General features: G+C 37.1%; 1 long non-coding RNA gene across 1 annotated transcript; it reads right to left on the reverse strand.

The window, feature by feature from the left end:
- Positions 1–416: 416 nt before the first annotated feature.
- LOC144248040 (uncharacterized) lies at positions 417–5688 on the reverse strand. The gene is made up of 2 exons (XR_014952775.1): positions 1481–5688; positions 417–811 (listed from the first exon to the last, which is right to left on the reverse strand). It is a non-coding gene; the product is annotated as an uncharacterized LOC144248040 (long non-coding RNA).
- Between the last annotated feature and the right edge of the window lie 3126 nt (positions 5689–8814).

The raw sequence follows: 8814 nt of genomic DNA on the forward strand, positions 1-8814 counted from the left end.
CATTCCTGTGAAGGATATTTATATTTATGGAGCTGTGTTTAGCATTTGGGTTTGCTCTTTTCTGGAAAATTAACATGAAAAATGAGGCATATAATCACATCTGTGGTTTCTGTTGGAGACCCAGTGTCTTTTTCACAGACAGATAGCATCTTGGGTTAGATGAAAACAAAGAGCATAGACAGTATTAGAGATTCTATGACTCAGATTGGTATTCAAACTTATCTGCATTAACGCTAAACTGAACGTATAAGTATTCTGGAGGAGTGCCTTATAATTGTGTGTTTCTAATCTTCAGATCCAATATACCTGTCATGGTTTGACACTGGCACAATGCCAGTGCCCCCATGAAAATGTGATCCCTACCTTGAATGCTGTGAAGTGGAATCTAGAATAGAGCAAAGCAGGCCCAAGCTTGATAACAGGAAAAAAAACTTTATTAAACTACCACTACAAAAGAAAAGAGAAAACTAAAGAAGGGAAAAAAAAAAAACAAAGATCCAAATGAAAACCTTGCAAAACATTCCTCCCCCCACCACCCAACTCCAACAAACCACAGTGAGACACAATCTGGACCCCAATCAGGTTTCCACCCTCCAAGCAACCGATACTCAGTCCATCGAGGGAACAGAGTCTCTCCTGTGCCACAGACCCCCCAAGAAACACAGCTCCATATCCTGTGTTTCCATGTCACACATGGCACCGCCCAGAGAAAAAGTTTGCCATGGTGACCCTTCTCCTTTCCATGCACAGTGCTCTCACCACCAATGCATGGATGGTCACTGCCTTTAGGATTTTTCCTTTCAAGGATGCCCTGCCAAGAGGGGAGAAAACAACAGTTCAGTTTTTCATTGTTTAGGACCACAGTCCCCCCCCATTTTCCCCTGGGGCCGAGGGCTCAAGAACAGAGATCTTCTTCTCTTCTCTTTTCCTTTCCAGGGCAAGGGGGCGCCACCACAAACCCCCTAACCTTTTCTCTGTTCACTCCACTTTTGTCTTTTTCTCAGCTGAAGCAGGTCTCTTGACTCACTGGCATCCTCCCAAAACACAGTCCCTCTTGACGGAGAAGATTTGGTTCAGGTTGTGGCCAACACGGAAAAGTCCAGCTAAAAGCTACTCCTTGTCTCTCTCTCATTTAGAATTCTTCCTTTTAACATCCCATCCCAGGGTCCAAGGTGTCCCTCTTCCTCTCTTTCAAACCGAGGAGGGGAAAGGAAAATTCACAAAGCTTTCATTTCTCAAGGAAGGGTTAAAAGTCCGAACTCCCAGGATGGCTTGATGCCCGGACATCCAGCAACTCCCACACAACTGGGCACCTTGCAGCAGCTCCCCCCGCTCCTCCTTCCTTGCAGCTTTCTCTCTCCCTCTCGGGAGAGGAACTCTGGGGGGGGAAATGGAGACATCCCAGATTTCTTCCACCCTTCCATCTGCAGGGGCCAGCCCGGTTCCAGTCCTTTCACCACCCTTGGGGCTTTCGGCCTACCTTTCTCAGGCCATGGGGGCTTCCCCTCCCCCACCCAGCTCGTGGCTGGGCGGGGGAAGGTCTGCACTGCACGCTGACCGGAACCAAAGAGAGCGAGTTCCCCTGGGAATTCTGCTTGCAACCCCTCTGTGTTCTCAGAGGCGTGTCTACTTTCAATTGGTCAATATCTAAATTGACCTCTTCCTTCCGGAAAAAATTATCTTTCCGTGTCAAACCACGACAATACCTTTTCAATAGATGACAATGTAATCTCAAATTACAAGAGAAATTTCAAAAGAAATAATGTTCCATCATGTCATTAGGGGTTCCTATGTAATAAGCACCTTGTGGTTTAAATCCAAGGAAATAGAAGTTAATCTCTTCAGAGCTCCCAGACACAACTTCAGTGTTTTATACTTTTCAGGAAACTATACTCATTTCAGGTGATCTATAACTGCATTTGTTAATTTTCTACATGTTTTTTATTTCCTCTATAATAATATTTTTTAATAAAAGAAAATGATTTTTCAAATTATGACTTATGAAATAAAGTTAATTCAGGCAGAAGTATTTTAAATCATTTATCTGTCTATTCATAAAACCCAATTTCTCAATACAATATAATCTTGATTTATAAGCATTTTAATTATTTGAACAAAATGGGCATTTGTATAAAAGAGGTTTCTGTTACTTTTATACATTAATTTAAAAGACGACAGAGTCAAACAAGGCAATCCAAACACAAGAAAATGACAGTAATATATCTTCAAATACTTAATCCATAACTAAATCATTCCAAACACTGATACTTTGGAAATGAAAAATTATTTCAATGGCTTCAGGATTTTGTAAATAAAGCTGATAATGTGTTATCTAAATTATCTAAATGAGAAATGGAAGAAAAAGTAAGAAAAATGGAAAACATCCTTACTCCTGAAACAGGTCTCTTAATGTTGTGCTTTCATTTACAAGTTTATGTCTTTCTGTTGAATTAATCTAAAAATTTTAAAAAAGACCCTGGAAAAAACTTTGTCTTTATAATGCAAGGCTCTGTTGAAAAAACCCTTTTATGTTACATCAATATTTTCACTGGATATAAAAGAAAAAAACGTGAAGAGTATCTTCCAAGTATCTATAATATACAGAAATGAAAAAAAAAATTAAAAATTATGAAAATTCTGCATACCACTCTTGAATGAAACAAATATTCTTTTTAAAAACTTAATAACATAAACATTTTGCTGTATGCTTCAGAGGAAATGTCAGCAAATTCCAGTAAATTACATGGAAAATTGCAAGTGGACTGCATTACTCTTTTCTCCCATTCCAGTGAGACAGCATTACTCCCTCCCCCATACTGTATGAGGCATTATCCATACTTGCAGATGCTTTCCTATCCTTTTCTTAGGATGACTAGCAATGGACATGTGACTGCCCTGTCACCAGGCATCTTCCGTGTTTCACTAATATTTTTTTCCTAGTATTTTACTTGACTTTGTTTTGTTGCAACAGAAGTCCATTATATCATGTATCTAGTTAAGGCAGATAGGTAAGATAGACCTTTTCCTTCCCTTTTGCATCAGCTTATTTCATGCTTGGAGACTGTTTCATCCCCTCTGTAGTAGTTTTTTTCTTGTAACAAATTTAATTTTTCTTGATGTGCTCTCAAGCCCTGATACATTTTAGTGAGGTCTTTGGACATTTTCCAAGTAATATTCAAATCTCTTCTTGTTCAATGTCCCCCGTATTTTCAGTAGTGTTATCAGGAAAGCCTTACCAATCCAGTGCAGGCCAAAAGCCATTGTACTCAACAGTAAATGTTGCTCTGCTATGTATGGCCCTGATGCAGACTCAGGTCAGGATGAGAGATCTGCAAAGGTGAGACCTTCTAGGCTTTTCTGAAGGCAGGCAGTGTCTGTAGAAGGGCTCTACATACATCTCTTTTTCATTGGAGTTTTATTTCAAATTTCTTGTCAAGTATCTTTTTGTTATTTTTTTCATAATACAATCTTTGTGCCTCTTTCAATATAGCTGGCATCTATTCACCTCCTTGTGACATCTTAATTTTCTGATGTTTTTTCAAATAACGATTGCTCAAGCTGTTGCTCCCATTTCTGTATATGTGCTATTAATTATTGCTGTGTAAAGTACTTTGTACATTCATCCAGTTTTTCAGGCCATTTCCCAAACTATCCAGATGGCTTTGAATTCTAATCTTCTCCTCCACACCTGCAGCTTTCTCCAGGTTTGTTTCAACTTCAAATTTAGTAAGCATATTAAGCATATTTTATATTTCATTTATATTTCAACCTGGCCATTAATAATAATGAAGAATAATACATGTACAGAGCATGAATTTGACCTAGCTATCTCTTTTAACAGTGATGCCTATTATCTCTCTGGAAATGACATTTTCCAACAGGTGCTGCCTCCATGCTATAAAGCCAACCAATGGAAAATGTTCTTTGTTTAAGAACATTCTTTTAGATGTTTTCAGGATCACTATTTAAGGTCAAGATTTGATAACTTTATGATTATGTAAACAACAGAAAAGGAGATCCTACAAGAAAAACTGATTAACATCTCTCTGAATTCCATTAAAACATTGCTTTGGAGACTTACTTTGGCATAAGGGAAACAGATGCTAACAATACGGGTTTTATATATAGTTTGACTCAAGGTTCATCTCTGTCACCTAAATTATGAGGCCTTTCAAATATATACAAATAAGGGTAAAATATGTTTCCTTTAAATTGTGGTGGAACAAAAGCCTGAAAAGAAACATCATCCTGGATTCTTCTGCTACTCATGTGTCTTGGTTTGACAAGACAGGAGTCTGTGAAAGAAGGCAAAGCCTCCTGTGCAATGGAGAACGGCAAACCCCCCTCCCTCTGAATTACCAGGATCTTTAAAATAAAAGGCTCTCAGGCAAAGATATGGGAGTGGGAGTAACAATTCTTTACTAGGAGAAGACTAGACAACAATTTAAAAAGGCAAATGCAATCGGTACAAACAAAACCAGTGAAAGAAAAAAAAAGTCCAGAACCTGAGGGGTGCCAGTATCAGTTCTGCTGGGACAATTGCTTCCCTTGCAGTGGCTGATGAATTGTAGCTGCAGTGGTGATCTTTAGAAGGGTATAGTTTTCCTCTGAAGATCTGGTGGCAGTGGGGCCGGTCTTCCTCTGCGCCGGGGTTGCCTCTGAGCTCCGCCGCCGTCGGCTCAGCGCGCGCCGGCTGCTTCGCTGCGAGTGCCGCCGAAGAGAGCTGCTTCTCCGGGAATCCCGCGAAGAGAGAAAAAGCGAGCTGCTTCTCTCCCTAAAAGCTACCCCTTTATACCATAATAGAGTGCTTGGCTTCCCCCTCTGGGCGGGACCCCCCTCACTTACCAGCCCGGCAGGGAGTCAGTCAATAGTGTATAAACAAACCATTGCCTTTACGGGGCAAACCATTGTCTCTGAGAGAGATAACAAAACCTGTCCGACAGGTTTGCCTTCAACAGATGGCAAATAGAATACAAGCTTATTTTACAACCCAGGACATCATGTGACACTAATTCAGTAACACAAATTTTATTCCAGTTTAGTCATGTGAAATGTTACAATAAGTCCTTGTGTACTTGAAAAAAAATAATATAAAAGACCACTTTATGTTTATATTGACACTATATTTAATTATTAAAATATTCATTGTCACCCTGAACTAAGAAACAATCTAATTTGCTCAAAAGAAAATAATTATGAAAAAGATCATATATTGCCTTTTATTCACGTGAAACACAGCCCATTTTAAAAGATGATATAATAAAGTATTTGAATGACTTGCAACATTCTAACTACTGATAGATTAGTTTTTAATTGTCAAATAAATTTACTGCCCACTTTTCAATGATTGGAAAAGCTTTAGAGAAAATGAAGTTCCAGAGTCTAAAAAGTTCTGTGCTTTTATTCTCTATGTTTTGCATTGGTTTCAGAACAGCTACATCTTATGCCATGAGCTCTTTAGGTTGCAAAGGAACGAACAGATAATTTCCTAATTAATCATAAGCTTCCATCTAAAGACTCAAGACCTATTGAATTTGTCAATGCAGAAACACTTAAGAAAGTTAATCTGAAGTAACTTTTAAAGTGGATTAATTAAATTAATTAAAACCATGCATTGATCCTTGTATTCAGATTTTCAATGCCTTTAATTCAATGTAGTCTACTTAAGACTTCAAAGTGAATTAATTAAATTAGGGACATCTTAATTCTGAATATGTGTCTACACTGGGGCTAATGCATTTTAACACCTTTAGCATTTAACATGCACAAGACTACAGAAACTGTAAAAAAAACCCCTACAGTGAATTACTTATTTAATAACAGCTGCCTGTGCTCGCATACTTTCTCCAGAGTTGTTTCAATGTAAGATATTCTTGTCTTGTAATGGGATGGGACATGATGGTCATTTATTCATATCTTACTTTGACATGTTCGGTATATCCCTTTTATTTACACACTCGATTTGGATAAGCTTTCTCAAGCATGTAAGGCAAATACTTTTTTGATGCAATTAAGTCTGAAAGTTCAACGAGAAACTGACTTTCAAACACAAAAAAAAATGTTATTTTGAATTTTTTTTATTTATGTGTGTGCATGCGCTGTTATTCTGTCTCACATGAACAGTTCATTTTTTTAAAGACCTTAGAAAGACAGTTTTGATGGAAAATTGTTCATCACCCCTGACCATGGTAATGTCAATGCTTGTCCTCTTCTGTGAGAATGAAAGCATTTCAGAAAAGCAGTACTGAACTGACCTTATTGGACTTGTTTTGGGGAGAAATTGGTCTGTTAGGCAAAAAAGATGAAATCTGAGTGTTCTTAAGTGTTTCCACTTGTGTCATGATTTAGGAATGGTAGTCCCCAATTTAGCATTCCCTCTGAAACACTCAAAACCATGCACCATTTGCTCATTCTCCATTCTCCCATCCCCTTCCCCCAATGGTGGGCTGGGAGGGAGGATGGGACTCACAAAAGGGAAATATAATGGACTGAGATAACAATTTACTGGAAAGAGCAACGAGTTAAGAAAATTAACAGTAACAGCAACGACAGTAATGACACAGTGTACAAGAAAAGAGATTAATGATTTACATGTCATGGTTCCCCTCCTCAGAAATTCCCTGACTGTTCCTTCCTCCATGGAAATTCTACGACTGTTCCCTCTTCCATGATACTCAACCCAGAAGGGAATGCAACATTTCCCTGTCCCCTGAAAATTATGTACGGTGGCATAAAATAACCTCTGGGTCCTGGTCATTCCCCTTACTGGATACTGCTTGAACCAGGATGACTTGTCAGAGAAAACAATGAACTTTGAGTTGCTAATATTTTTATACATAGTTTAGGAGGGGATTCAGCAAATGATGTAAGAGAATTTAGTATGGAGAAGAAGAAGACATAGAAGAAGAAGTAGCAGCAACAGCAGCAGCAACAGCAGCAGCAGCAGCAGCAGCAGCAGCAGCAGCAGCAGCAGAAGAAGAAGAAGAAGAAGAAGAAGAAGAAGAAGAAATATATACTTTTTTAAAATCTTGTTTTTACTCTGTACTGTAAACGTTGCTTCCTACATCTGATATGTAACAAGTGCATTCCTAAACATGATAAAATAAGTTACTCTGCAGTTGAGATATTACTCTCACTAAAATGGAAGAAAAATATATCAGATTTTGATTTGCATATGAAGCATTAATTTACAAAATCAGTTCAGAAATATAAACATAGCCTTAGTACCAGGCAAGAGAAATTAGGGATGAAAAAATGTCAAGAACTATTATAAAGAAGTATCTGTTGTCATTCAAGTTTCATATATTCATATGTAATTTCCATTAGCAGTTGTCTGCAGCAAGTTCTTTATGAAATTTACAAAGCAGAAATTGTTTAATTGTCAGTTCTATTGAACAAAAATTGACAGGAGAGGTACCCTATTAATATGTGCATTCTCTCAGCTACAAGACGTCATTTATATATCTATTTATTAGATTCACTTGATTGAGAAGGCTTAAAGCATATATCTATTTGTGACCTTAATCCACTAGTTAATGTAGCTTCTCTACTGCTTGTTCCTTTTTGTGCAAGTCCCTCAAGAATGTAGAAAAACTTTTTCAAACAAATATGTTCAACTAAAAATTGTCATTTTGTTTCAAAAGCTATTATTATATTTCCATTTATTTCATATAATTGCGCTTTTATGCTGTCCATCACCTCCACATATGGATTGTTTGGGCTCATAATGACTGATTGTTTGAAGAGTTGTCATGTGCAGTAATGGAATGATTTTGCTGTGAATAGGATTGTTCAGACAGCTGATTTGGTCAGTCAGCTTTAGATCTCTGAATAGAAGCTGTCATTTGTTGTGTCAGGATGATAGTAATGAAATGTGTTTTAATGTGAGAAAAGTAGACCTTTGCATTTCAGACAAAATTTTTGTATCGACTCAAGAAGCTTATTATTGTAAATATTTTCTATGTGCAGTTATTTGATTTTCAAAAAACTAAGGATTTAATTTGTGATTTTTAATAACCTGTTGTCTTGTAAACTAAAAATAAAAATGGAACAGGAGTAATATTTCTCCTTCCATACTTTGAAGGCATAATGAATTACTGAAATATAATGTTCAAAATACAAGACAGTTTATATTTTAATAGCTTTTCTTTCCTTGGTATTACAGGAAATTTTTTGGAAACCGAAAGTTATACTTAATATAAAGGAGGTAATGCAACAGCTGCTGTCTTGGCTAACATACTACATGAAGAATTTCTGGAATTCAAAGCAAGAGTAGATTTATCTCAGATTCAACCCCAAGAGTTCCTTATAATGATAATTTTTTATTGAGACTTCAAGCAAGTACAGCCATAATGGATCCAGAACACAAAGCAGCAGAGGGCGGGTATGGTTTTGTCCAAAATTTTTTGCTGCTGAGAGTCAAGGTCATGTCTGAATAGATTCTTAGTCAAAAGGATATGAAAATTACATGTATAGTTTGTATTGATCTTTTTACCTAGAGATTATTGCCACCTCTTTTTTGTTGGGTTTTTTTGGCCCTATATAGAAGTAGTTTGTATGAAAGAAAGAATGTAAAAACACACAGGATCATAGAAAGCTGAAGGAATTCGTTTTTATTCATAAAAAATCAACATTGAAAGTCCATAGAGAGACATGGTCCAAAGGAAGAGAAAAATCTATTAGGTGAATTTTTATCTTCAATGGGCAAAAAAAGAAAGTTCAGTGCTGTTCTATTACAGACAGAGGAGGAAAATAAATTTTTCTTAAAGTGAACAAAAGACTACTCAAGGCAAGAAAGAACCAAATAATTGTTTT

Source organism: Lonchura striata, chromosome 2 (genome assembly GCF_050655825.1).
Source record: "Lonchura striata isolate lonStrDom1 chromosome 2, ASM5065582v1, whole genome shotgun sequence".
Classification (NCBI taxonomy): Eukaryota; Metazoa; Chordata; class Aves; order Passeriformes; family Estrildidae; genus Lonchura; species Lonchura striata.